This window comes from Rhipicephalus microplus, unplaced genomic scaffold, assembly GCF_043290135.1.
Source record: "Rhipicephalus microplus isolate Deutch F79 unplaced genomic scaffold, USDA_Rmic scaffold_17, whole genome shotgun sequence".
Lineage (NCBI taxonomy): Eukaryota > Metazoa > Arthropoda > Arachnida > Ixodida > Ixodidae > Rhipicephalus > Rhipicephalus microplus.
The window spans coordinates 7,309,996-7,324,891 of record NW_027464590.1 but is presented as its reverse complement, the minus strand read 5'-3'; positions in this window follow the sequence as shown (position 1 = coordinate 7,324,891).

Sequence of the window (14,896 nt, the reverse complement as noted above, 5' to 3'; positions counted from 1 at the left end):
TTCTAGTTGCGGAGTTTCTTCTTGCCGAGTTTCTGGTTGTGGAGTTTCTAGTTGCGGAGTATCTAATTGCGGAGTTTCTAGTTGTGGAGCTTCTAGTTGTGGAATTTGTAGTTGTGGAGTATCTATTAGTTGTGTTTCGAGTTGTGGAGTTTCAAGTTGTGGAGGTTCTAGTTGTGAAGTTTCTAGTTGTTGGGTTTCTAGTTGCCGAGTTTCTAGTTGCAAAGTCTCAAGTTGTGGAGTTTTTAGCTGTAGAGTTTCTAGTTGCGGAGTTTCTAGTTGCGGAGTTTCTAATTGTGGAGTTTCTAGTTGTGGAATTCGTAGTTGTGGAGTATCTATTTGTTGTGTTTCAAGTTGTGGAGTTTCTAGTTGTTCGGTTTCTAGTTGCCGAGTTTCTAGTTGCAAAGTCTCAAGTTGTGGAGTTTCTTGCTGTGGAGTTTATAGTTGCGGAGTTTCTAGTTGCGGAGTTTCTAGTTGCGGAGTTTTATAGTAGTGGAGTTTCTAGTTATGGAATTTCTAGTTGCGGAGTTTCAAGTTGTGGAGTTTCTAGTTGTGGAGTTTTTAGTTGTGGAGTTTCTAGTTGTGCAGTATCTAGTTTTGGAGTTTCAAGTTGTGGAGTTTCTAGTTGTGGATTTTGAAGTTGTAGAGTTTCTAGTTGCGGAGTGTCTAGTCGGGAGTTTCTAGTTGCGCAGTTTTCTAGTTGCAGAGTCTGTAGTTGTGGAGTTGCTAGTTGTGGAGTTTCTAGTGGTGGATTTTCTATCTGTGCAGTTTCTAGTTGTGGAGGTTCTAGTTGCAGAGTTTCTAGATGTGAATTCTCTAGCTATGGAGTTTCTAGTTGTGGAATTCGTAGATTTGGAGTGTCTAGTTGTGGTTTTTCAAGTAGCGAAGTTTCTAGCTGTGGATTTTCTAGTTGCGGAGTTTCTAGTTGCAGATTTTCTAGTTGGGGAGTTTATTAGTTGTGGAGTTTCAAGTTGTGGAGTTTCTAGTTGCGGAGTTTCTAGTAGCGGTGTTTGTAGTTGTGGAGTATCTAGTTGTGGAGTTTCAAGTTGGGGAGTTTCTAGTAGTGGATTTCGAAGTTGTGGAATTCGTAGTTTTGGAGTATCTAGTTGTGGTGTTTCAAGTAGTAAGGTTTCTAGCTGTGGAGTTTGTAGTTGCGGAGTTTCTGGTTGCAGAGTTTCTAGTTGCGGAGTTTTCTAGTTGCAAAGTCTCAAGTTGTGGAGTTTCTAGTTGCGGAGTTTCTTGTTGCCGAGTTTCTGGTTGTGGTGTTTCTAGTGATGGAGTTTCTAGTTGTGGAGTATCTAGTTGTGGAGTTTCAAGTTGTGGAGTTCTATTGTGGATTTTGAAGTTGTAGAGTTCCTAGTTGCAGTGTGTCTGGTTAAGTGTTTCTAGTTGTGGAGTTTTTTAGTGGCGGAGTCTGTAGTTGTGGAGTTGCTAGTTGTGGAGTTTCCAGTGGCGGATTTTCTAGCTGTGGAGTTTCTAGTTGTGGAGTCTCTAGTTGTGGAGTTTCTAGTTGTGGAGTTTCTAGTTGCGAAGTTTCAAGTTGTGGAGTTTCTAGTTGCGGAGTTTCTTCTTGCCGAGTTTCTGGTTGTGGAGTTTCTAGTGATGGAGTTTCTAGTTGTGGAATTTCAAGTTGTGGAGGTTCTAGTTGTGGAGTTTCTAGTTGTTGGGTTTCTAGTTGCCGAGTTTCTAGTTGTAAAGTCTCAAGTTGTGGGGTTTCTAGCTGTAGAGTTTCTAGGTGCGGAGTTTCTAGTTGCGGAGTTTCTAATTGTGGAGTTTCTAGTTGTGGAATTCGTAGTTGTGGAGTATCTATTTGTTGTGTTTCAAGTTGTGGAGTTTCTAGTTGTGGAGTTTCTAGTTGTTCAGTTTCTAGTTGCTGAGTTTTTAGTTGCAAAGTCTCAAGTTGTGGAGTTTTTAGTTGTGGAGTTTCTAGTTGCGAAGTTTCAAGTTGTGGAGTTTCTAGTTGCGGAGTTTCTTCTTGCCGAGTTTCTGGTTGTGGAGTTTCTAGTGATGGAGTTTTTAGTTGTGGAGTTTCTAGTTGTGGAGTATCTAGTTGTGGAGTTTCAAGCTGTGGAGTTTCTAGTTGTGGATTTTGGAGTTGTAGAGTTTCTAGTTGCAGAGTGTCTAGTTGGGAGTTTCTAGTTGCAGAGTTTTCTAGTTGCGGAGTCTGTAGTTGTGGAGTTGCTAGTTGTAGAGTTTCTAGTGGTGGATTTTCTAGCTGTGGAGTTTCTAGTTGCGGAGTTTCTTGTTTCTGAGTTTCTAGTTGCGGACTTTCTAGCTGTGGAGTTTTTGTTGCGGAGTTTCTAGTTGTAGAGTTTCTAGTTTTGCAGTTTCTAGTTGTGGAGTTTCTAGTTGTGGAGTTTCTAGTTGTGGAGTTTCTAGTTGCGAAGTCTCAAGTTGTGGAGTTTCTAGTTGCGTAGTTTCTTGTTGCGGAAAGTCTAAGTAGGAGTTTCTAGTTGCGCAGTTTTCTAGTTGCGGAGTCTGTAGTTGTGGAGTTGCTAGTTGTGGAGTTTCTAGTGGTGGATTTTCTATCTGTGCAGTTTCTAGTTGTGGAGTTTCTAGTTGCAGAGTTTCTAGTTGTGGACTTTCTATCTGTGGAGTTTCTAGTTGTGGAATTCGTAGTTGTGGAGTATCTAGTTGTGGTGTTTCAAGTAGTGAAGTTTCTAGCTGTGGAGTTTCTAGTTGCGGAGTTTCTAGTTGCAGATTTTCTAGTTGCGGAGTTTATTAGTTGTGGAGTTTCAAGTTGTGGAGTTTCTAGTTGCGGAGTTTGTAGTTGTGGAGTATCTAGTTGTGGAGTTCCAAGTTGGGGAGTTTCTAGTAGTGGATTTTGAAGTTGTAGAGTTTTTAGTTGCTGAGTGTCTAGTTGCGGAGTTTCTAGTTGCAGTGTATCTAGTTGCGGACTTTCTAGCTGTGGAGTTTCTAGTTGCGGAGTTTATAGTTGCGGAGTTTTAGTTGTGGAGCTTCTAGTAGTGAAATTTGTAGTTGTGGAGTATCTAGTTGTGGTGTTTCAAGTTGTGGAGTTTCTAGTTGTGGAGTTTCTAGTTGTGGAGTTTCTAGTTGTGGAGTTTCTAGTTGTTGAGTTTCTAGTTGCCGAGTCTCTAAATGCGAAGTCTCAAGTTGTGGAGTTTCTAGCTGTGGAGTTTCTGGTTGTGGAGTCTAGTTGTAGAGTTCCTAGTTGTGGAGTCTCTAGTTGTGGATTTTCTAGTTGCGAAGTCTGATGTTGTGGAGTTTCTAGTTGTGAAGTTTCTAGTTGTGGAGTTTGTAGTTGTGGGGTTCGTAGTTGTGAAGTTCGTAGTTGTGGAGTTTCTAGTTGTGGAGTCTCTAGTTGTGGAGTAGTTGTGGAGTTTCTAGATATGGAGTTTCTAGCTGTGAAGTTTCTTGTTGCGGAGTTTCTAGTTGCAGAGTTTCTAGTTGCAGAGTTTTCCAGTTGTGGAGATTGTAGTGGCGGAGTTTGTAGTTGCGGATTTTCAAGTTGTGGAGTTTCTAGTTGTGGAGTTTGTAGTTGTGGAGTATCTAGTTGTGGAGTTTAAAGTTGTGAAGTTTTTAGTTGTGGATTTTGTAGTTGTAGAGTTCCTAGTTGCGGATTGTCTAGTTGCGGAGTTTATAGTTGCGGAGTTTTCTAGTTGCGGAGTCTTTAGTTGTGGAGTTTCTAGTTGTGGAATTTCTAGCTGTGGATTTTTTAGCTGTGGAGTTTCTAGTTGCGGAGTTTTTAGTTGCGGAGTTTCTGGTTGTGGAGTTTCCAGTGTTGGAGTTTCTAGTTGTGGAGTCCGTAGTTGTGGAGTATCTATTTGTTGGGTTTCAAGTTGTGGAGTTTCTAGTTGTGGAATTTGTAGTCATGGAGTTTCAAGTTGTGGAGTTTCTAGTTGTGGAGTTTCTAGAGAATCTAGTTGTGGTGTTTTGTGTTGTGGAGTTTCTAGTTGCGGAGTTTCTAGTGTTGGAGTATATTGTTGTGGAATTCGTAGTTTTGGAGTATCTAGTTGTAGTGTTTCAAGTAGTGAAGTTTCTAGCTGTGGAGTTTCTAGTCGCGGAGTTTCTAGTTGCAGAGTTTCTAGTTGTGGAGTTTTTTAGTTGTGGAGTTTCTAGTTGTGGAGTTTGTAGTTGTGGAGTATCTAGTTGTGGTGTTTCAAGTTGTGGAGTTTTAGTTGAGGAGTTTCTAGTTGTGGAGTTTCTAGTGGTTGAGTTTCTAGTTGCCGAGTTTCTAGTTGCAAAATCTCAAGTTGTGGAGTTCCTAGTTGCGGAGTTTCTAGTTGCGGAGTTTCTAGTTGCGGAGTTTCTAGTTGTGGAGTTTCTTGTTGTGGAATTTGTAGTTTTGGAGTATCTAGCTGTGGTGTTTCAAGTAGTAAGGTTTCTAGCTGTGGAGTTTCCAGTTGCAGAGTTTCTGGTTGCAGAGTTTCTAGTTGCAGAGTTTCTGGTTGTGGAGTTTCTAGTTATGGAGTTTCTAGTTGTGGAGTATCTAGTTGTGGAGTTTCAAGTTGTGGAGTTCTGTTGTGGATTTTGAAGTTGTAGAGTTCCTAGTTGCAGAGTGTCTGGTTAAGTGTTTCTAGTTGCGGTGTTTTCTAGTGGCGGAGTCTGTAGTTGTGGAGTTGCTAGTTGTGGAGTTTCCAGTGGTGGATTTTCTAGCTGTGGAGTTTCTAGTTGTGGAGTCTCCTGTTGTGGAGTTTCTAGTTGTGGAGTTTTTAGTTGCGAAGTTTCAAGTTGTGGAGTTTCTAGTTGTGGAGTTTCTTCTTGCCGAGTTTCTGGTTGTGGAGTTTCTAGTGATGGAGTTTCTAGTTGCGGAGTTTGTAATTGCGGAGTTTCTAGTTGTGGAGTTTCTAGTTCTGGAATTTGTCGTTGTGGAGTATCTATTAGTTGTGTTTCAAGTTGTGGAGTTTCAAGTTGTGGAGGTTCTAGTTGTGGAGTTTCTAGTTGTTTGGTTTCTAGTTGCCGAGCTTCTAGTTGTAAAGTCTCAAGTTGTGGAGTTTCTAGCTGTAGAGTTTCTAGGTGCGGAGTTTCTAATTGTGGAGTTTCTAGTTGTGGAATTCGTAGTTGTGGAGTATCTATTTGTTGTGTCTCAAGTTGTGGAGTTTCTAGTTGTGGAGTTTCTAGTTGTTCGGTTTCTAGTTGCCGAGTTTCTAGTTGCAAAGTCTCAAGTTGTGGAGTTTCTAGCTGTAGAGTTTCTAGGTGCGGAGTTTCTAATTGTGGAGTTTCTAGTTGTGGAATTCGTAGTTGTGGAGTATCTATTTGTTGTGTTTCAAGTTGTGGAGTTTCAAGTTGTGGAGTTTCTAGTTGTTCGGTTTCTAGTTGCCGAGTTTCTAGTTGCAAAGTCTCAAGTTGTGGAGTTTCTAGCTGTGGAGTTTATAGTTGTGGAGTTTCTAGTTGTGGAGTATCTAGTTGTGGAGTTTCAAGTTCTGGAGTTTCTAGTTGTGGATTTTGAAGTTGTAGAGTTTCTAGTTGCAGAGTGTCTACTTGGGAGTTTCTAGTTGCAGAGTTTTCTAGTTGCGGAGTCTGTAGTTGGGCAGTTGCTAGTTGTAGAGTTTCTAGTGGTGGATTTTCTAGCTGTGGTGTTTCTAGTGTCGGAGTTTCTAGTTGCTGAGTTTCTAGTTGTGGAGTTTCTAAATGTGGAGTTTCTAGTTGTGAAGTTTAGAGTTATGGAGTCTCTAGTTGTGGAGTTTCTAGTTGCGGAGTTTTTAGTTGCGGAGTTTCTAGTTGTGGAGTTTCTAGTTGTGAAATTCGTAGTTTTGGAGTATCTAGTTGTGGTGTTTCAAGTAGTGAAGTTTCTAGCTGTGGAGTTTCTAGTTGCGGAGTTTCTAGTTGCAGATTTTCTAGTTGCGGAGTTTATTAGTTGTGGAGTTTCAAGTTGTGGAGTTTCTAGTTGCGGAGTTTCTAGTTGCGGAGTTTGTAGTTGTGGAGTATCTTGTTGTGGAGTTTCAAGTTGGGGAGTTTCTAGTAGTGGATTTTGAAGTTGTAGAGTTCCTAGTTGATGGGTGTCTAGTGGCGGAGTTTCTAGTGGCAGTGTATCTAGTTGCGGACTTTCTAGCTGTGGAGATTCTAGTTGCGGAGTTTATAGTTGCGGAGTTTTAGTTGTGGAGTTTCTAGTATTGAAATTTGTAGTTGTGGAGTATCTAGTTGTGGTGTTTCAAGTTGTGGAGTTTCTAGTTGTGGAGTTTCTAGTTGTAGAGTTTCTAGTTGTGGAGTTTCTAGTTGTTGAGTTTCTAGTTGCCGAGTCTCTAAATGCGAAGTCTCAAGTTGTGGAGTTTCTAGCTGTGGAGTTTCTGGTTGTGGAGTCTCTAGTTGTGGAGTTCCTAGTTGGAGTCTTTAGTTGTGGAGTTTCTAGTTGCGAAGTCTAAAGTTGTGGAGTTTCTAGTTGTCAAGTTTCTAGTTGTGGAGTTTGTAGTTGTGGGGTTCGTAGTTGTGGAGTTCGTAGTTGTGGAGTTTCTAGTTGTAGAGTCTCTAGTTGTGGAGTTTTTAGCTGTGGAGTTTCTAGCTGTGGAGTTTCTAGCTGTGGAGTTTCTAGTTGCGGAGTTTCTAGTTATGGAATTCGTAGTTTTGAAGTATCTAGTTGTGGTGTTTCAAGCAGTGAAGTTTCTAGCTGTGGAGTTTCTAGTTGCGGAGTTTCTAGTTGCAGAGTTTCAAGTTGCGGAGTTTTCTAGTAGTGGAGTTTCTGGTTATGGAGTTTCTAGTTGCGGAGTTTCAAGTTGTGGAGTATGTAGTTGTTCAGTTTGTAGTTGTGGAGTATCTAGTTGTGGAGTTTCAAGTTGTGGAGTTTCTAGTTGTGGATTTTGAAGTTGTAGAGTTCCTAGTTGCGGAGTGTCAAGTTGGGAGTTTCTAGCTGCGGAGTTTTCTTATTGCGGAGTCTGTAGTTGTGGAGTTGCTAGTTGTGAAGTTTCTAGTGGTGGATTTTCTAGTTGCGGAGTTTCTAGTTGCGGAGTTTCTAGTTGCACAGTTTCTAGTTGCGGACTTTCTAGTTGTGGAGTCTCTAGTTGTGGAGTTTGTAGTTGTGGAGTTTCTAGCTGTGGAGTTTCTAGCTGTGGAGTTTCTAGTTGCGGAGTTCGTAGTTGTGGAGTCTCTAGTTGAGGAGTTTCTAGTTGCGAAGTCTAAAGTTGTTGAGTTTCTAGTTGTGGAATTTCTAGTTGTTGAGTTTGTAGTTGTGGGGTTCGTAGTTGTGGTACTCGTAGTTGTGGAGTTTCTAGTTGTGGAGTCTCTAGTTGTGGAGTTTGTAGTTGTGGAGCTTCTAGCTCTGGAGTTTCTAGTTGCTGTGTTTCTAGTTGCAGAGTTTCTAGTTGCGGAGTTTTCCAGTTGTGGAGATTGTAGTGGCGGAGTTTCTAGTTGCGGAGTTTCAAGTTGTGGAGTTTCTAGTTGTGGAGTTTTCTAGTTGTGGAGTCTGTAGTTGTGGAGTTTCTAGTTGTGGAATTTCTAGCTGTGGATTTTATAGCTGTGCAGTTTCTATTTGCGGAGTTTTTAGTTGCGGAGTTTCTGGTTGTGGAGTTTCTAGTGTTGGAGTTTCTAGTTGTGGAGTCCGTAGTTGTGGAGTATCTATTTGTTGGGTTTCAAGTTGTGGAGTCTCTAGTTGTGGAATTTGTAGTTGCGGAGTTTCAAGTTGTGGAGTTTCTAGTTGTGGAGTTTCTAGAGAATCTAGTTGTGGTGTTTCAAGCTGTGGAGTTTCTAGCTGTGGAGTTTCTAGTTGCGGAGTTTCTAGTTGCGGAGTTTCTAGTGTTGGAGTTTATTGTTGTGGAATTCGTAGTTTTGGAGTATCTAGTTGTAGTGTTTCAAGTAGTGAAGTTTCTAGCTGTGGAGTTTCTAGTTGCGGAGTTTCTAGTTGCAGAGTTTCTAGTTGTGGAGTTTCTAGTTGCGGATTTTATAGTTGCGGAGTTTTAGTTGTGGAGCTTCTAGTAGTGAAATTTGTAGTTGTGGAGTATCTAGTTGTGGTGTTTCAAGTTGTGGAGTTTCTAGTTGTGGAGTTTCTAGTTGTGGAGTTTCTAGTTGTGGAGTTTCTAGTTGTTGAGTTTCTAGTTGCCGAGTCTCTAAATGCGAAGTCTCAAGTTGTGGAGTTTCTAGCTGTGGAGTTTCTGGTTGTGGAGTCTCTAGTTGTGGAGTTCCTAGTTGTGGAGTCTCTAGTTGTGGATTTTCTAGTTGCGAAGTCTAATGTTGTGAAGTTTCTAGTTGTGAAGTTTCTAGTTGTGGAGTTTGTAGTTGTGGGGTTCGTAGTTGTGAAGTTCGTAGTTGTGGAGTTTCTATTTGTGGATTCTCTAGTTGTGGAGCTTGTAGTTGTGGAGTTTCTAGCTGTGGAGTTTTTATCTGTGGATGTTCTTGTTGCGGAGTTTCTAGTTGCAGAGTTTCTAGTTGCAGAGTTTTCCAGTTGTGGAGATTGTAGTGGCGGAGTTTGTAGTTGCGGATTTTCAAGTTGTGGAGTTTCTAGTTGTGGAGTTTGTAGTTGTGGAGTATCTAGTTGTGGAGTTTAAAGTTGTGAAGTTTTTAGTTGTGGATTTTGTAGTTGTAGAGTTCCTAGTTGCGGATTGTCTAGTTGCGGAGTTTATAGTTGCGGAGTTTTCTAGTTGCGGAGTCTTTAGTTGTGGAGTTTCTAGTTGTGGAATTTCTAGCTGTGGATTTTTAGCTGTGAAGTTTCTAGTTGCAGAGTTTTTAGTTGCGGAGTTTCTGGTTGTGGAGTTTCCAGTGTTGGAGTTTCTAGTTGTGGAGTCCGTAGTTGTGGAGTATCTATTTGTTGGGTTTCAAGTTGTGGAGTTTCTAGTTGTGGAATTTGTAGTCACGGAGTTTCAAGTTGTGGAGTTTCTAGAGAATCTAGTTGTGGTGTTTTAAGTTGTGGAGTTTCTAGTTGCGGAGTTTCTAGTGTTGGACTTTATTGTTGTGGACGTCGTAGTTTTGGAGTATCTAGTTGTAGTGTTTCAAGTAGTGAAGTTTCTAGCTGTGGAGTTTCTAGTCGCGGAGTTTCTAGTTGCAGAGTTTCTAGTTGTGGAGTTTTCTAGTTGTGGAGTTTCTAGTTGTGGAGTTTCTAGTTGTGGAGTATCTAGTTGTGGTGTTTCAAGTTGTGGAGTTTTAGTTGAGGAGTTTCTAGTTGTGGAGTTTCTAGTTATGGAGTTTCTAGTTGTGGAGTATCTAGTTGTGGAGTTTCAAGTTGTGGAGTTCTATTGTGGATTTTGAAGTTGTAGAGTTCCTAGTTGCAGAGTGTCTGGTTAAGTGTTTCTAGTTGCGGTGTTTTCTAGTGGCGGAGTCTGTAGTTGTGGAGTTGCTAGTTGTGGAGTTTCCAGTGGTGGATTTTCTAGCTGTGGAGTTTCCAGTTGTGGAGTCTCTAGTTGTGGAGTTTCTAGTTGTGGAGTTTTTAGTTGCGAAGTTTCAAGTTGTGGAGTTTCTAGTTGTGGAGTTTCTTCTTGCCGAGTTTCTGGTTGTGGAGTTTCTAGTGATGGAGTTTCTAGTTGCGGAGTTTGTAATTGCGGAGTTTCTAGTTGTGGAGTTTCTAGTTGTGGAATTTGTCGTTGTGGAGTATCTATTAGTTGTGTTTCAAGTTGTGGAGTTTCAAGTTGTGGAGGTTCTAGTTGTGGAGTTTCTAGTTGTTTGGTTTCTAGTTGCCGAGCTTTTAGTTGTAAAGTCTCAAGTTGTGGAGTTTCTAGCTGTAGAGTTTCTAGGTGCGGAGTTTCTAATTGTGGAGTTTCTAGTTGTGGAATTCGTAGTTGTGGAGTATCTATTTGTTGTGTCTCAAGTTGTGGAGTTTCTAGTTGTGGAGTTTCTAGTTGTTCGGTTTCTAGTTGCCGAGTTTCTAGTTGCAAAGTCTCAAGTTGTGGAGTTTCTAGCTGTAGAGTTTCTAGGTGCGGAGTTTCTAATTGTGGAGTTTCTAGTTGTGGAATTCGTAGTTGTGGAGTATCTATTTGTTGTGTTTCAAGTTGTGGAGTTTCTAGTTGTGGAGTTTCTAGTTGTTCGGTTTCTAGTTGCCGAGTTTCTAGTTGCAAAGTCTCAAGTTGTGGAGTTTCTAGCTGTGGAGTTTATAGTTGTGGAGTTTCTAGTTGTGGAGTATCTAGTTGTGAAGTTTCAAGTTCTGGAGTTTCTAGTTGTGGATTTTGAAGTTGTAGAGTTTCTAGTTGCAGAGTATCTACTTGGGAGTTTCTAGTTGCAGAGTTTTCTAGTTGCGGAGTCTGTAGTTGGGCAGTTGCTAGTTGTAGAGTTTCTAGTGGTGGATTTTCTAGCTGTGGAGTTTCTAGTGTCGGAGTTTCTAGTTGCTGAGTTTCTAGTTGTGGAGTTTCTAAATGTGGACTTTCTAGTTGCGAAGTCTCAAGTTGTGGAATTTCTAGTTGCGTAGTTTCTTTTTTGCGGAAAGTCTAAGTAGGAGTTTCTAGTTGCGTAGTTTTCTAGTTGCGGAGTCTGTAGTTGTGGAGTTGCTAGTTGTGGAGTTTCTAGTGGTGGATTTTCTATCTGTGCAGTTTCTAGTTGTGGAGTTTCTAGTTGCAGAGTTTCTAGTTGTTGACTTTCTAGCTGTGGAGTTTCTAGTTGTGAAGTTTAGAGTTATGGAGTCTCTAGTTGTGGAGTTTCTAGTTGCGGAGTTTTTAGTTGCGGAGTTTCTAGTTGTGGAGTTTCTAGTTGTGGAATTCGTAGTTTTGGAGTATCTAGTTGTGGTGTTTCAAGTAGTGAAGTTTCTAGCTGTGGAGTTTCTAGTCGCGGAGTTTCTAGTTGCAGAGTTTCTAGTTGTGGAGTTTTCTAGTTGTGGAGTTTCTAGTTGTGGAGTTTCTAGTTGTGGAGTATCTAGTTGTGGTGTTTCAAGTTGTGGAGTTTTAGTTGAGGAGTTTCTAGTTGTGGAGTTTCTAGTTATGGAGTTTCTAGTTGTGGAGTATCTAGTTGTGGAGTTTCAAGTTGTGGAGTTCTATTGTGGATTTTGAAGTTGTAGAGTTCCTAGTTGCAGAGTGTCTGGTTAAGTGTTTCTAGTTGCGGTGTTTTCTAGTGGCGGAGTCTGTAGTTGTGGAGTTGCTAGTTGTGGAGTTTCCAGTGGTGGATTTTCTAGCTGTGGAGTTTCCAGTTGTGGAGTCTCTAGTTGTGGAGTTTCTAGTTGTGGAGTTTTTAGTTGCGAAGTTTCAAGTTGTGGAGTTTCTAGTTGTGGAGTTTCTTCTTGCCGAGTTTCTGGTTGTGGAGTTTCTAGTGATGGAGTTTCTAGTTGCGGAGTTTGTAATTGCGGAGTTTCTAGTTGTGGAGTTTCTAGTTGTGGAATTTGTCGTTGTGGAGTATCTATTAGTTGTGTTTCAAGTTGTGGAGTTTCAAGTTGTGGAGGTTCTAGTTGTGGAGTTTCTAGTTGTTTGGTTTCTAGTTGCCGAGCTTTTAGTTGTAAAGTCTCAAGTTGTGGAGTTTCTAGCTGTAGAGTTTCTAGGTGCGGAGTTTCTAATTGTGGAGTTTCTAGTTGTGGAATTCGTAGTTGTGGAGTATCTATTTGTTGTGTCTCAAGTTGTGGAGTTTCTAGTTGTGGAGTTTCTAGTTGTTCGGTTTCTAGTTGCCGAGTTTCTAGTTGCAAAGTCTCAAGTTGTGGAGTTTCTAGCTGTAGAGTTTCTAGGTGCGGAGTTTCTAATTGTGGAGTTTCTAGTTGTGGAATTCGTAGTTGTGGAGTATCTATTTGTTGTGTTTCAAGTTGTGGAGTTTCTAGTTGTGGAGTTTCTAGTTGTTCGGTTTCTAGTTGCCGAGTTTCTAGTTGCAAAGTCTCAAGTTGTGGAGTTTCTAGCTGTGGAGTTTATAGTTGTGGAGTTTCTAGTTGTGGAGTATCTAGTTGTGGAGTTTCAAGTTCTGGAGTTTCTAGTTGTGGATTTTGAAGTTGTAGAGTTTCTAGTTGCAGAGTATCTACTTGGGAGTTTCTAGTTGCAGAGTTTTCTAGTTGCGGAGTCTGTAGTTGGGCAGTTGCTAGTTGTAGAGTTTCTAGTGGTGGATTTTCTAGCTGTGGAGTTTCTAGTGTCGGAGTTTCTAGTTGCTGAGTTTCTAGTTGTGGAGTTTCTAAATGTGGACTTTCTAGTTGCGAAGTCTCAAGTTGTGGAATTTCTAGTTGCGTAGTTTCTTTTTTGCGGAAAGTCTAAGTAGGAGTTTCTAGTTGCGGAGTCTGTAGTTGTGGAGTTGCTAGTTGTGGAGTTTCTAGTGGTGGATTTTCTATCTGTGCAGTTTCTAGTTGTGGAGTTTCTAGTTGCAGAGTTTCTAGTTGTTGACTTTCTAGCTGTGGAGTTTCTAGTTGTGAAGTTTAGAGTTATGGAGTCTCTAGTTGTGGAGTTTCTAGTTGCGGAGTTTTTAGTTGCGGAGTTTCTAGTTGTGGAGTTTCTAGTTGTGGAATTCGTAGTTTTGGAGTATCTAGTTGTGGTGTTTCAAGTAGTGAAGTTTCTAGCTGTGGAGTTTCTAGTTGCGGAGTTTCTAGTTGCAGATTTTCTAGTTGCGGAGTTTATTAGTTGTGGAGTTTCAAGTTGTGGAGTTTCTAGTTGCGGAGTTTCTAGTTGCGGAGTTTGTAGTTGTGGAGTATCTTGTTGTGGAGTTTCAAGTTGGGGAGTTTCTAGTAGTGGATTTTGAAGTTGTAGAGTTCCTAGTTGATGGGTGTCTAGTGGCGGAGTTTCTAGTGGCAGTGTATCTAGTTGCGGACTTTCTAGCTGTGGAGATTCTAGTTGCGGAGTTTATAGTTGCGGAGTTTTAGTTGTGGAGTTTCTAGTATTGAAATTTGTAGTTGTGGAGTATCTAGTTGTGGTGTTTCAAGTTGTGGAGTTTCTAGTTGTGGAGTTTCTAGTTGTAGAGTTTCTAGTTGTGGAGTTTCTAGTTGTTGAGTTTCTAGTTGCCGAGTCTCTAAATGCGAAGTCTCAAGTTGTGGAGTTTCTAGCTGTGGAGTTTCTGGTTGTGGAGTCTCTAGTTGTGGAGTTCCTAGTTGGAGTCTTTAGTTGTGGAGTTTCTAGTTGCGAAGTCTAAAGTTGTGGAGTTTCTAGTTGTCAAGTTTCTAGTTGTGGAGTTTGTAGTTGTGGGGTTCGTAGTTGTGGAGTTCGTAGTTGTGGAGTTTCTAGTTGTAGAGTCTCTAGTTGTGGAGTTTTTAGCTGTGGAGTTTCTAGCTGTGGAGTTTCTAGCTGTGGAGTTTCTAGTTGCGGAGTTTCTAGTTGTGGAATTCGTAGTTTTGAAGTATCTAGTTGTGGTGTTTCAAGCAGTGAAGTTTCTAGCTGTGGAGTTTCTAGTTGCGGAGTTTCTAGTTGCAGAGTTTCTAGTTGCGGAGTTTTCTAGTAGTGGAGTTTCTGGTTATGGAGTTTCTAGTTGCGGAGTTTCAAGTTGTGGAGTATGTAGTTGTTCAGTTTGTAGTTGTGGAGTATCTAGTTGTGGAGTTTCAAGTTGTGGAGTTTCTAGTTGTGGATTTTGAAGTTGTAGAGTTCCTAGTTGCGGAGTGTCAAGTTGGGAGTTTCTAGCTGCGGAGTTTTCTTATTGCGGAGTCTGTAGTTGTGGAGTTGCTAGTTGTGAAGTTTCTAGTGGTGGATTTTCTAGTTGCGGAGTTTCTAGTTGCGGAGTTTCTAGTTGCACAGTTTCTAGTTGCGGACTTTCTAGTTGTGGAGTCTCTAGTTGTGGAGTTTGTAGTTGTGGAGTTTCTAGCTGTGGAGTTTCTAGCTGTGGAGTTTCTAGTTGCGGAGTTCGTAGTTGTGGAGTCTCTAGTTGAGGAGTTTCTAGTTGCGAAGTCTAAAGTTGTTGAGTTTCTAGTTGTGGAATTTCTAGTTGTTGAGTTTGTAGTTGTGGGGTTCGTAGTTGTGGTACTCGTAGTTGTGGAGTTTCTAGTTGTGGAGTCTCTAGTTGTGGAGTTTGTAGTTGTGGAGCTTCTAGCTCTGGAGTTTCTAGTTGCTGCGTTTCTAGTTGCAGAGTTTCTAGTTGCGGAGTTTTCCAGTTGTGGAGATTGTAGTGGCGGAGTTTCTAGTTGCGGAGTTTCAAGTTGTGGAGTTTCTAGTTGTGGAGTTTTCTAGTTGTGGAGTCTGTAGTTGTGGAGTTTCTAGTTGTGGAATTTCTAGCTGTGGATTTTATAGCTGTGCAGTTTCTATTTGCGGAGTTTTTAGTTGCGGAGTTTCTGGTTGTGGAGTTTCTAGTGTTGGAGTTTCTAGTTGTGGAGTCCGTAGTTGTGGAGTATCTATTTGTTGGGTTTCAAGTTGTGGAGTTTCTAGTTGTGGAATTTGTAGTTGCGGAGTTTCAAGTTGTGGAGTTTCTAGTTGTGGAGTTTCTGGAGAATCTAGTTGTGGTGTTTCAAGCTGTGGAGTTTCTAGCTGTGGAGTTTCTAGTTGCGGAGTTTCTAGTTGCGGAGTTTCTAGTTGTGGAATTCGTAGTTTTGAAGTATCTAGTTGTGGTGTTTCAAGTAGTGAAGTTTCTAGCTGTGGAGTTTCTAGTTGCGGAGTTTCTAGTTGTGGAGTTTCTAGTTGTGGAGTTTCTAGTTGTTGAGTTTCTAGTTGCCGAGTCTCTAAATGCGAAGTCTCAAGTTGTGGAGTTTCTAGCTGTGGAGTTTCTGGTTGTGGAGTCTCTAGTTGTGGAGTTCCTAGTTGTGGAGTCTCTAGTTGTGGATTTTCTAGTTGCGAAGTCTAATGTTGTGAAGTTTCTAGTTGTGAAGTTTCTAGTTGTGGAGTTTGTAGTTGTGGGGTTCGTAGTTGTGAAGTTCGTAGTTGTGGAGTTTCTATTTGTGGATTCTCTAGTTGTGGAGCTTGTAGTTGTGGAGTTTCTAGCTGTGGAGTTTTTATCTGTGGATGTTCTTGTTGCGGAGTTTCTAGTTGCAGAGTTTCTAGTTGCAGAGTTTTCCAGTTGTGGAGATTGTAGTGGCGGAGATTGTAGTTGCGGATTTTCAAGTTGTGGAGTTTCTAGTTGTGGAGTTTGTAGTTGTGGAGTATCTAGTTGTGGAGTTTAAAGTTGTGAAGTTTTTAGTTGTGGATTTTGTAGTTGTAGAGTTCCTAGTTGCGGATTG